The sequence below is a fragment of the Petaurus breviceps genome, unplaced genomic scaffold (genome assembly GCF_028583685.1).
Source record: "Petaurus breviceps papuanus isolate PSGF00001 unplaced genomic scaffold, PetGlider_PUasm1.0 176, whole genome shotgun sequence".
NCBI lineage: Eukaryota > Metazoa > Chordata > Mammalia > Diprotodontia > Petauridae > Petaurus > Petaurus breviceps.
In genome coordinates this window covers 1,148,964-1,162,680 of record NW_027185771.1, presented here as the reverse complement: position 1 = coordinate 1,162,680, position 13,717 = coordinate 1,148,964, and the positions used below count along the sequence as shown (strand labels likewise).

Below are 13,717 nucleotides of genomic sequence, written 5' to 3'. Positions count from 1 at the left end.
CCCCAACTGCAGGATCCCTGTTCAATCTGCTGAAGTCTTAGCACCCCAGATACAAAGAAATGGGACCAGCCAGAGGTAGCTCTTGGACATCTTACAGGCTTCCAGGGAAAGGGACAGAAAGCCTCCCTTCTGGTTAGCCTTTAACCTCTGACTCATGCACATAAGGTAGGGGCTGTAGGAACAGAGAGAAGGGGTCATATGTGAGAAATGTTGTTGAGATAGAAAAGGCTTGACTATGTGAGTTAAGAGAGAATTAGGAGTTGAGCATAATGCCAAGACTGTAATCCTAGGAGACTACAAAAATGGGAGTGACAGAGATAGAAGTGTATTTCCTTACTTTATATCCTGCCTCACACATAAGGAGGTTTTAAAATAAATAATGACCACCACTCATACCAAATTACCAGAAAAATGTAACATATTGGCATGGAGGAACTTAGGAAGCCTAGGTCCTACATTAAATGAGACTAAGAGGGTTGGCATGGTAAATAATGAAAAATCAACAGAAAAGAAAAGTAATAGGGACTTGGAAAAGAGGGAGAAGATGGAAATCTTGGAAATTTCAAAATTAAGATGAATATATAAAGAGAGGGTTAGAAAAGAGCAAATAAAGAAGGTAATGATAAAAAGTGTAGCCTCATATTAATGCTTCTCTGTATCTCTACCCAATGGCTTTTCCTAAGCACTGTAGAGCTGTGGGAAAACAACTCTGAATTTGGAGTCAGATTTGCTGCTTGAGACTTTTGTGACTGGAGAACGAGTGACAACTTCCGTAGGCCTTCATTTCCTTGCCTGTAAAATGGGGCAGAAGTTGTATTAGGTGATCTCTGAGCTGTCTTCCAGCTCTGCATTCTCTCCTGTACTGTCCTGGGGATCATTCCTTTGACGCTTCAATGGCTCGATGATGACCTCATCATTGTATGTCTTCCCATTCTATTTAATTTGTTTGAGGAATTAAAGGGAGTTTTGCAAAAGAATCAGACCCAACAGTGACACTAAAAGCAATAGGAATTTTTTTATAAATGAATTTTAACTTACATTAGGGAAAGCTTAAGACTTGGGGAAACATGATGTTTCAAATATAATCCTATTTTTTACAATTCTATTGTATATATAGAAATGGTCTCTCTTTTGTATTTGTTAAATTTAGTATAAAAATGGAATAAGTATTTTTTTTCTCTTAAGCAGGCCAAAAAACACATTTCCAAAACAAAATAATAGCAGAGCAAAATGAAAACAAAAGCAAGCTATGGTCCTTGTTAAAAGATAATGGTTCCATGATTCTGTGACTCTGATTTTACTTAAAATATTTTAAATTTTTAATAACTTTAAAAGACACAGAGGTGGGAACAAGGGAAGGATACAAATAAGGCAACCATGGGCTTCTCCAAATTCAGGTCATTTGGTTAGACATCATCTCAGGAAATTTCCATATACTAGGAAAACCCACATACAAAGACCACCAATACTCCCAACCTAATGAGACAGCACCAAAGCTGAGGAGGGCTGCTGGTTTTCCAATAAGGCTAGGGTTCTCACTCAGGGGCACCAAACTAGTTTCCTATCTCTAATGCCACAAGAAGATAGTCCCCAGAGACTGTAAATAGCAAAATTCTGCTGGCCAACATAGCCCATGGAATGTTGCAGGCATGAAAGATCCCAGACAAAGGCAAGGTCATGTCTGGAGGAAAGATAGCCAGTTGCAAACAAGTCTTAGAGATCTCAGAGAGTCCATGGCAAACCAGAGACTTTGTGGACCGCCGCAGAGGAAGTCTCTACAGTAATACAAAAAGCAAACTATCCTACCTTCTCAACATGTGTAAATCTCATCCTTGTCCTCACATAAATCTACAGGGAGTCCACCAACATGCTAGGGGCCTTCTTCAAGATACACTGAGCAGGTACCAGGCAGGTTTTCCATCTGGAATCCCTCATTCTCATTATACGACTAGTCCCATTCCTTTTCCAGTCATGCATCCCATTGGTAATGCCCTTGATGATTTTTCTTCTGGGTAGCGCTTCACTGGAAATATATAACCTAATCTTGCCTACCTATGTACATCTTCAATGACCTCCTGTTACTTTAATTGCAAAGTCAGTTGCAACTTTCATTCTTCAGAGACTGTGACATTCTATCACAGTCATACAATATTGCAGAAAAATATTGATGTTAAAAATATTAGCCTTTCAAGGAGAATCCTGGGGTCATTTAAAGTACTAAGTAGTTTCCTAAGTGCAATCTGGTCTATTTTATTCTTCTTATTCAATTACAGACTCTATTCATTGTTAATTCAAAGTGTTCGTCCAAGATGTATGTACTAGTGGAACAGCTATAAGGCTTGTCCATCCAACTGCAGATTACAATTTGGAAAATAGATTCTTCATCCACTTGATTTTTCCTCCATGGATAGACAGGGAAAACTCTTTGGCACGATAATGGATCTCATTTAGTAAGCTTTCTAATGTTCTAGGGTTTGGTACAAAAAATACAAGGAGAGTCACCATCTGTAGAGAATCGTTCTTTGATTTAGACTGCTCTGTACCTCAGAGGTGCAAAAGACATGATTGCATTGCAGCCCACAGCACACCCAAGTGCCAAACCAGACTGCAGTGTAATTGGGAAATACTTAACAAACTAAATTAAATACAATGGAATATAGATCATGTTAATATGTGGTTTTCCAAGTCAATATATAGCCCATAGGGATCCTTATGGACAGTTTATTGTTGTTGTTTAGTGTTTTTCAGTCTCATCCAACTCTTCCTGACCCTTTTCTGGGGTTTTCTTGGCAGATACTACAGCGGTGCAGTGGTTTGTCATTTACTTCCCCAGCTTATTTTTGCAGATGATAAAACTGAGACAAAGGGTGTTAAATGACTTGTCTAGGGTCACACAGTAAGTATCTGAGGTCAGATTTGAATTCAGGTCTCCCAACCTCCAGGCCCTGAGCTCTATCCACTGTGCCACCTAGCTGACCTATGTATGGTTGAGTGGTCACCATTTCTATTTGGGTTTGACACCCCTCCTCTACATTTTCCATGATAGTAGCAAACATAATTGGTGAGCATACATCCTGCATCCAGGATCAGCCCTAGAAAAACTGAAAGTTATTATCCCTATTTAGCTAACTATACATTCCTTTTAAAAGATGCAGTCCAAAAAACAAACAAACAAAGAATTAAAAAAAAAAGTAGGGGGCAGCTAGGTGGTGCAGTGAATAGGGCACCACCCCTGGAGTCAGGAGGACCTGAGTTCAAATTCAGCCTCACACACAACACAAAAAACTAGCCATGCGACCTTGGGCAAGTCACTTAACCCCAATTGCCCTACCTTCCCCTCCAAAAAAAAGCAAAAAACAAAATAAAAACGACAACAAAAAAGATGCAGTCCACAAGGTGCTAACTGCTTCAATTTAAAAGCACTTCTTACTCCCATGGTACCAGCAGTTAACTTCCTCAACTACTGACTGTGGATTCGATTCTGAGGGTTTTCACCTATTATCCACTGGGTTCCCCCCTTTAAGGGTCATGGCAGCTTGCTGACATCTAATTGCTCCCAACCAGCAAAATAGCTACTCACCTATTTCCTCAGAGTAAAGACACTGGACAAACAGATAAGAATAATGTCTTCCCCAGGAGAGAGGACAGGTAATATTTTAATGCTTGGAACTTTTTTTTTAAGCAATTGGGGTTAACTTGCTCAAGGTTACACAGCCAGTTATTTCTGGGTGTGGTGCTAAGTGTCTGAGCCCAGATTCGATCCCAGGTTATCCCGACTCTGGGGCCGGTGCTCTTACTTGCTGTGCCACCTGACTGCCCCTAAGCAATTGGGGTTAAGTAACTGCTGGGTGTGGTGCTAAGTATCAGAGCCCGGATTGGATCACAGGTTATACCGACTCTGGGGCCGGTGCTCTTACTCGCTGTGCTACCTGGCCGCCCCCAATGCTTGGAACTTTTAATGAAAGTGAAAGAACTCCTTTTTAAAAATTCTACAATGTTCCACTATATAAGTGGTGATTATTTGGTTTTATCATCAACCTTGATTGGTCTTCGTACCCCATACACTAACTAGAACATGATAATTTCATTTCAGTGGATTCTCTTACATATTAATTACTTTCTAACAGCACCTTGCCCTCCCCCCTACCTCGTCACCTACATTGAACTTCTGTCTCCATAGAGAGAGACATCAACTGCTACTCTTTCTAGAAAGGAAATTACAACCTTGGATTTTTCTGCAAAGAGAAAAAAAAAATCCTCATTCTAGTCCTAGTAATGTCCCAGAGGTTTCTGAAGTCAGGTGTCCACATTATGTCTAGTAACATTGAAAATTTTCTGAGCCATTATATCCTATAATTTAATGTAGTAGCCACTACTAACCTTCTACTGTAAGCTGAGTAGAAAGAGTTGAGCAAGGGGTATTGACATAGAAATCCCTAGTCCCCCAAACATGAGATAACAAACATGACCCAGATCCTTAAACATTAAATGAAACTGAAAGAGCTGACACAGACAAGAAAAGACAAGAAATAAGAAAATGAAGGTATGGGGACTGAGGAAAAAGTAAAGAAATCTGAAATCCAGATAGCAAGGAATGGATAAAGAGGAAGAAAAGAGATCAAAATGGAAGGACCAAATTGGAAAGAGAATATATAACAATTTATTTCAGTTAGGCCCCATTTCACATACAATATAACTTATCATCTAACATTTATTGACTACTTGGTACAAGGCACTAGCTACTTTATATCAGGATATACAGAATTTTGTCAAAATGAATTAATAATGAAACATTACACTTCTGTTGATGCAATATTGATAGATTATACAAAAGAATTAATACTGATAAACATAAATACTGTATAGTTGTAGTATCATACCTAAGCAAACTGAAAGACTCTAAGATTGAAATTTCTGGTAATGATATGTTTTATCAGTGTCCTTCTACTTCATGAATAGACTATATGAAAATATTTTATGGACTCATTCAATTCTGTCTCTACTTTCTTTGTGTAAGAAATAAAATAAGAAAGAAAAGGAAGGAAAAGAAAGGAAAGAAGAGAGAGGAAGGAAAGAAAAAGAAAGAAAGGAAGGAAGAAAGGGAAAGAAGAAAGAGAGAGAAGGGAGGAAGGTAAGAAGGAAGGAAGGGAGGGAGGAAAGAAGGAAGGGAGGGAGGGAGAGAAAAGAAGGAAGGAAGAGCAAAAGAAAGAAAGAAACTGCTGTTTTTCTTAAAGTTCAGCATTCTTCACAAGCAATAAAGTAACTTTCTTTTCTATGGGTCTTGCAAAGGTGGAAACTGGACAGATACAATTCCTACACTATCATCATTCATCTTTGAATGATAATGGAGGATGGGAGATGCACCACCAAGGAAGACAAAGGTCCTGATTTTTCAGACAAAAAAAAATTTGAAATGCTAGGGAGAAAGCTGGGATTGGTAGACCATAGGCTAATGAGATTCACTTTTTTTCCTGGCATATTATGGAAGAGACAGTTTGTGAACATTTAGAAGAGAGCCAACGTGGCTTCATCAAACCAGGTTATGCCACATTCAAGCCAAGTCAAATCAACAAGCATTTATTAAGCTCCTACATAAGCCACTTCTTACTAAGCGCTATAGATAAAAGCCCTCACTCTCAAAGAGTTCACAATCTAATATGGGAGGCAACATGTAAACAGCTATGTATAAACAGTACATGCATACATAAATATGTATACATATATACATATATAATAAATTGGAGATACAGTCAGCTCTGCTATGATGCTTGTTGAGAAAATTCAAATTTATTCCAACATGACAGATAGATTAGGGTGCAATTTGAGCATAACATGAATTTCAAGTTTGCTGATGCATGATTTCCTTTACAAGAAAGAGCAAGAAGGCAAAAAAAAGCCCCCCCCCCCCCCCCCCCCCCCCCCCAAAAAAACCATGGCAGAACTTTACAATAATTCACCAGTTGCAACCTTCTGGCTCACACTTTCACAAACGTCAGGTCTTCATCAAGGCAAAGTGCCATATTTGTGATGCATCTTCTGGTGCAATTGCAGCTGTGGCCTGTCCAATTAGCAAGAGATTTTGCTAGCCTTGCGTGGGAGTGGGAGACAAGTGGAACAGCAGCCTGAGGCCACAGACAAGGCCACTATTTATTGGAGTACTCATGTATTTCTTGACCATTTAACATGTATAAAACTGTGCTACCATCTTTTAAAATTAGTTTCCATTGATTTTGCATGTCAGTGACCAATTTTTTGAGCACTGTGCCCCTAAAACTATTTTCCCTATAAGCCCTGTGGTTTTTAATGTGCATAGCCTGGTGCTTTGGGGGAACACGTGTCACATTATGGCAGAACTGACTATTCACAGAGAGAAAGAATCAGCATTAAGGGAGATTGAGAAAAACTTCTTGTGGAAGGTGGAATTGGAGGTGTCACAAAGTGGAGATGAAGAGAAAGAGGATTCCAGGCATGGAGGACAGATGATGAAAATGTTTGGAGTCAAGAGATGGATTGTGTATGTGAAGAATAGCCAGGAAGACAGTACCACTGGGTTGCAGAGTACACAAAGGGAAATAAGGTGTAAAAAGACTGAGAAGGAAGAAAAGGGCTGGCTTGTAAAAGACTACAAGTGAGAGGATTTGTATATTTAGTCCTAGAGGTAATAGGAAGCCAATGACATTTAATGAATAAGAGACTGGGGTCATCAGTCTTTACTTTAAGAAGAGAAAATTAACCTTATTTTTTGACAGGGCCATCAAACTGATGGATCAGGGGGATACCATTAGTTCATTTAGATTTTTGTAAAAACATTTGATAATATCTCTCATATTGTCCTTGTGGAAAAGAGCAAAAGCTATGGAGTAGGAGATTTGGAACTAGGTAAATAGTCAGATACTGGTGGCAAATTGGAAAGAGGACTCCAGACAAGTATTTTAGGGTTCCATGCTTGGTCCTATACTGTTTAACATTTAATCAATGGCAGCCCAAGGATCCTATAGGTTCCATGATCTCCAGGAGCTTGAGAGTCCAGCAAAATATTTGAGATGAGAAAGAAAATCAATGAAACAATAGCAGCAATCGTATAGGCTGGAGTGGAGAGGGAAGAAAGGCAAAATTTGAAAGTGGACAAATTTTCTAATTTATGTTCTCATATATACATCATGGTGGGTTTTTTGTTTTTTTTTTTATTAACAAAAAGACAATCCCACACAACTAAGCTTAATCTGAACCCTCAGATTATGTACATGTTTATTTGTACATCTCAAACACACTTATCACATATTTCCCCATATTCCCACTATTGATATGGTTGTCTAATTTCTTCTTGTCCCAATATTATCTTCCCCAATTCATTTTAATGAATTATTTGAAGGTAGAGACCATAAGATTGTAAACTAGAGATGAAAAGGACCTTGAAGATACTTGAATCTAACTTCCTCATTTTACAGATAAGGAAACTGAGGCCCACAAGGATTGATTGACTTGCCCAGGGTCACATAGTCAATAAGTCAACAAGCACTTATTAAGCGTTTACTATGTTCCAGGCACTGTGTTAAGCACTGCAAATATGAAGAAAGGTAGACAGTCCCTGCCCGCCCTCAAGGAGCTCACAGTCTATGTGGATCACAGCCTGTAGTTGTGGTAGGATTCAAACCTAGGTCTTGCTGACTCCAGGTCCAGTGCTCCATCCCATTCTACTGATCTGTCTTCTACAGCACCTGGTAGACACAGTGCCTCAAACAGAGTAGACACACAATATTTTTGTTGTCCAATGAATTTGTTCAGAGCAAGAAAATCACAGGTACTAACTAGAACAAGGTCAGCTAGGTGGTACAGTGGATAGAGCACTGGGCCTGGAGTCAGAAAGACTTGAGTTCAAATCTGGCCTCAGACACTTACTAGCTGTGTGACCCTAAGCAAGTCACTTAATCCTGTTTGCCTCAGTTTCCTCATCTGTAAAATTAACTGGAGAAGAAAATGGCAAACCTCTCCAGTATCTTTGCCAAGAAAATCTAAAATGGGGTAATGAAGACATGGCTGAAATGATTCAGCAACAAAAACTAGAGCAGATATGGAAGGAGGGAAGAAAGGAAGGTCAATCTTTAAAGAGTCTGATAACATCTGGTTTAGTCCCAAAACACCCAGAGCAAAATCAAACTTGGGAAATCATTCTTAACTGATAACAAGAAAGACATGGGTTCTTAAGATACTCCCTTTTTTGTGAATCTTTCCAAGGAAAAAAGGGAGAAGCATGGGAACATTTTTTAAAATGTACAAGTTTGTGATTTTAGAAACAAAACCACATGGAGGAAATATCAACATTCCTTGCACATTCACCAAAAATATGTTAGCAAGTATAATGCCATCTTTAACTGGCAATAAGACAACAGAAATAGATCATTTAAGTAAAGAAGATGGCATTATGGGATGGTGGCTATCGACACCAGTTGGCCTGTCTGGATAGAACAACTTTCTGAGATGCAAAAGCTTCAAGTGATTGAAAATGTACTTAATTCACAATGCCATGAAAATGTGATGGGCATTGAGCCAGAGGATATACTTGGACTGGATCTTTTTGAGGGGCCTTAATTTAACTTCCTGGATTAAAAAAAAATTCATTCTGGAGTCAAGATGGCAGAGTAGAAACAGGACTTCAGTGGGGCTCCAGCTCCTGCATCCTCCAATTCATGTAAAAGGTGACTCTGAACAAACTTTGGAGCTACAGAAACCCCAAAATGACACAAAGAAGCCAACCTCCTGCTGAGGACAGCCTGGCAGGCCAGCAGGAAGTGGCCAGCGCAGCACTCTGGGAGCTGAGCCCAGACCCTCACAAGTCCAAGGTTTTAGCCTCAGGGCTGCCTGACCAGCCACCAGCTGGAGGGACTTCAGATCACCAGCAACTGTGACGGTTTCCAGAATTATCAACCCATAGATACTAAGGACAAAGTGAGAGGTCAGTGCAATGTGGACTTTAGGATCTGGTAGTTTGGGAGTGCAGTCAGCCTTTATCCCCTGGAAGGAGGAGCAGCTGAGGCACCCTGGCTGTGCAGCCACCACCACATGGCAGCTTCAGCTCCTGGTCTGTAGATTGTAGGGGGACCAAGCAACCAGTCTGAGGGGTAATTGCTTTTGCTTTAACCTGCTTAGATCTGGATTGTGGTCTAGGGTGGAGGTCCTGGGGTATGCGACCAGCTTGCCAGAGTGTGTGGAGGCTTCAGAGAAGGCATCCAACTAATACCTTCAGCAGCTGAGAAAGCCCTAGCAATTGAGATGAAGCTCCTCTGTCTGGTGGCAGAGTCCTACTGTGGCAAAAAGCCAAAAAGTCAAGTAATTGAGTGGCAACATGAGCAGGCAAAGGAAGCAAAGCAAACAGAGCAACACAACTTTGCTCTCCTATTTTGGGGACAAAAATGATCAAAGCATGGAACAGGAGGAATACAATGAAGTCAGAACTCCTGCACCAAAAGCTTCCAAGAAAAATACGAGCTGGTTACAGGCCATAGAGGACCTTAAGAAGGATTTTGAAAACCAAATAAGAGAAGTGGAGGAAAAATTGGGAAGAGAAATGAGAACAATGCAAGAAAAATATGAAATGAGAGTCAATAACCTGACTGAAGAAAATAACACCTTAAAAATAAACTAACTCAGATGTCAAAAGAGGCTCAAAAAGATAATGAGGAGAAGAATGCCTTAAAAAGCCGAATTTGCCAGATGGAAAAAGAATCTCAAAAGCTCACTGAAGAGAATCGTTCCTTCAGCATTAGATTGGAGCAAATGGAAGCTGGTGACTTTATGAGAAATCAAGATACTATTAAACAGATCCAAACAAATGAAAAAATAGAAGACAATGTGAAATATTTCAATCGAAAAACCATTGACCTGGAAAATAGATCCAGGAGAGAAATTTTAAAATTAGTGGACTACCTGAAAGCCACAATCAAAAAAAGAACCTAGAAATCATCCTTCAAGAAATTCTCAAGGAAAATTGGCCAGATGTTTTAGAACCAGAGGGGAAAATAGAGGTTGAAAGAATCCACCAATCACCTCCTGAAAAAGATCCCAAAAAGAAAACTCCTAAGAATATTATAGCCAGGTTCTGGAATTCCCAGATAAAGGAGAAAATATTATAAGCAGCCAGGAAGAAACAATTTGAATATTGTGGAAACACTATCAGGATAACACAGGATCTGGCAGCTTCTACACTGAGGGAATGAAGGGCTTGGAATATGATATTCTGGAGGTCAAAGGAGCTGGGATTAAAACCAGGAATCACCTACCCAGAAAAACCGAGTATCATGTTTTAGGGGAAAATATGGTCATTCAGTGGAATAGAGGACTTTCAAGTATTCTTGATGAAAAAACCAGAGTTGAATAGAAAATTTGACATTAAGATACAAGAAGCAAGAGAAGCATGAGAAGGTAAATAGGAAAAAGAAATCATAAGGAACTTACTAAAGTTGAACTATTTACATCCCTACATGGAAAAATAATAATTGTAACTTATGAAACTTTTCTCAGTATGAGAATAGTTGAAGGGAATAGAAATATATATATATATATATATATATATATACATATATATGTCTATATAGGAGGGTATATGGGCATATGAATACATATGTGAATGAATGTATATATATGTACAGGTATACATAGATAGAGGGCACGGGACCAATTTAATAAGAAAGTATGATACTTAAATGGTGAAATTAAGAGGTGAGAGAGGAATATAATGAGAGGACATGGGGAGAGACAGAATGGGTAAAGTATCTCATATAGAAGAGGCAAGGGAAAATGGTTACAGTGGAGGGGAAGAATAGTATGGCAAAAAGGAATGGGTCAACCTTATTCTAATTGAATTTGGCTCAGGGAGGGAATGACATACACACTAAATAGGTTATCTCACCTAACAGAAGAGTAGGAGGGAAAGGGATGAAAGGGGGGATGATGGAAGGGAGAATAGGCTGGGGGGAAGGAAGTTGGAAGCACCCACTTTTGAAAAGGGACAGTATCAAAGTAGAGAATAAAATAAGTGGGAGGTGGGATAGGAGGAAGGGAAGTATAGTCAGTCTTTTACAATATATCCACTATGGAAATGTTTTGCATAGCTACACATGCACAACCTATATTGAATCACTTATCTTCCCAATAAGGGTGGGTGACAAGGGAGGAAGGGAATCAATCTGGAATTCAAAGTTTTAAAATCAAATGTTTAAATATATATATATATATATATACACAATTATTAATATTATTTTACATGTAACTGGGAAATAAGATATACAGGCACTGGGGCATAGAGATCCACCATGCCCTACTGGAAAGTCAGAGGGGGTATGGGAGAAGATATGGGAGAGAGTATATTGGAGGAGGGGATATCCAGTGGGATTGCTATTTTGGGGTGGTGGGTAGGGGGAAAACGGGGAGAAAATTTGTAATTCAAAATCTTGCAGAAATGAATGATGTAAACTAGAAGCTAATAAAGCATTTGATAAAAAAAATTTCATTCTGTTTAAACTTTAGGAATAAAAAATATACCTTTTAAAAGAAATACCTGCATTTAGGCATAAAAAAGTAGATACAATAATCTTGCTTTAGTTATTGTACAAAAAACGTAGGTTCTTATTTCTATGTACTTGGCAATTAATAAAGGCACCAATAGTAGCATAAATAATACTGGGCATCCCAAAAAATCTTAGTGCAATTTGAAGCTTTAATAATTTAAGATTAAATAGCCTTAAGATTTAATAACTTAAAACTTCTCTGAGACTTTTGGGATATCCTGTCAATATTCTATCCTATGCTATCACATCATATCCTATCATATTTGGCACAACATAATATATGATGATGATGTAATAGGATATGATTGATATAATAGAATAGGATAGAACATAATATGTGCATAGATAGTATGTACAATGTAATATATATATATATACCTATACAATAAATGTTTGTATGTATTGTAAAAATACACACACACACAAACACACACACTCTTCAAATGAACAAGTGGACCAAATGTTCCCAAGAATCAGAGTATTAGTCTGTAGCAGTCATTCCCAGAATATTTCAAAGCTGAATAAGGAAAGCTTTTATAGGTGACATCATTGGCTTCTAGGAGAATGAGGAATTGGTCTGAGGACTCACTTCTCTAAGAGCCAAAGAATGAGAAGCAAGTTTAAACAGTGAGAAAGTGTCCTTCAATCTGTTGCTTACTTTAAAGAAATGTAATGCATTACTCAAAGAACATTTAGTTCTCATAATAGTGAAAGCATATTTAAGAAAGAAATATTTTTATGAAAATAGATATTAATGGGTAACTGTAGACTACATAGGAAATCTGCTTATGCTCCTAGGTTGAAAGATTTCGAAATGGAACTGGGGTGGGGCACATCAGTTATCTAGTACAATTTTTTCATTTAGCAAGAGAGGGAAATTGAGATAATAAGAAATAATGTAACTTGCCCAATATCACAAAATGAATAAATTTAGAATAGTTATATGTCATATCGATACTAAGAATATAGGTACAACTGCTTCTTATACAATAGAATTAATATGTCAGAAACTTCATACAAATGACTGATATTTGTGTTATGCTTAAAGCCAAATGCCAAAAAAGCTCCATTCCACACTACTGAAGATGTTCTCAAATACATAATGTGTCTTTGATAAATTGTGGATAATGAAAAAATTCAATGAGCACATATCCTGGGGGATAGGGGGGGCCAATTGCTTGAGTTTCATCTTTTGGGAGGGTGAATGGGAGATGATAACATTTATAAACTCTGGAAATTCCTAGCTCAACTCCTACACTCAATGATGAGAAGGGTCCCCATAAGAAAGACTACGTCTTAGCCCTTCAGATTTCTTTTCCCTGAGGGAAAGGGGAACATATCTATAATGCTAACACTTCAAGCCACCCTTCTGATGGTTGTCCCGTCCCCCCAAGAGCAGGTGTCAGTTACCATTAGTATCTCCTCTATACCACTGAATCAAGTACTCCCTCCTGTTCTTTCTTCTGGACCCAAATCAGATGTCATCTTCCCTAGAAAATCATTCCTGATCTTAGCAAAAAGTGATCTTTCCTCCTTTCTTTCCAAGTATAGACTCAGTATTAAAATGCATGACACCAAAAGTCTATTCCAAATAACAGTGTATGGGTAACAAACAAGAACTTGGGATCTCAGACACCAAAAGGCAAATTTGACTTCATAGGTATCATTGAGGTTGATGGGATGAATCCTGTGACTAGAACCAGATTCAGGAAGGACATTTATTCAAAAGGAAGAGGACAGGTGAAAGAGTGGAGAGTAGTATTGTATATTACGAAGAAATTACTCCCATGTGTCATTTATAGTGAGGAAATCCAGGAGCCAGCAGGAAGGGAGCAGAGCAGAGAATATTTGGGTAAAGATCAATGGAGGCAAAAAGACAAGTGATATTTCCATTGAGATAAACCACAGACCATGCAGAGAGATGAATAGATGTGGGGTATGATGAACAGATCACAGAATTGCTGCAGTAGTATATTATAGTAGGGATGGGTGATTCAATCATCTAGATGTATTTTAGAACTCTATCCTCGCTCTGTCTCTCTGTCTCTGTCTCTGTCTGTCTCTGTCTCTCTTTGTCTCTGTGTCTCTCTGTCTGTCTCCCTCTCCCTCCCTCCCTCCCTCTCTCTCTCTCTCTCTCTCTCTCTCTCTCTCTC

The 13,717-nt window shown here is 38.7% G+C and overlaps 1 long non-coding RNA gene across 1 annotated transcript in view; it reads left to right on the top strand.

Annotated features, from left to right (window-relative positions):
• The window catches only part of LOC138159258 (uncharacterized), a 1,259,001-nt gene that overhangs the window by 1,153,998 nt on the left and 91,286 nt on the right, over positions 1-13,717 (top strand). The gene's annotated exons all lie outside the window — the stretch shown is intronic.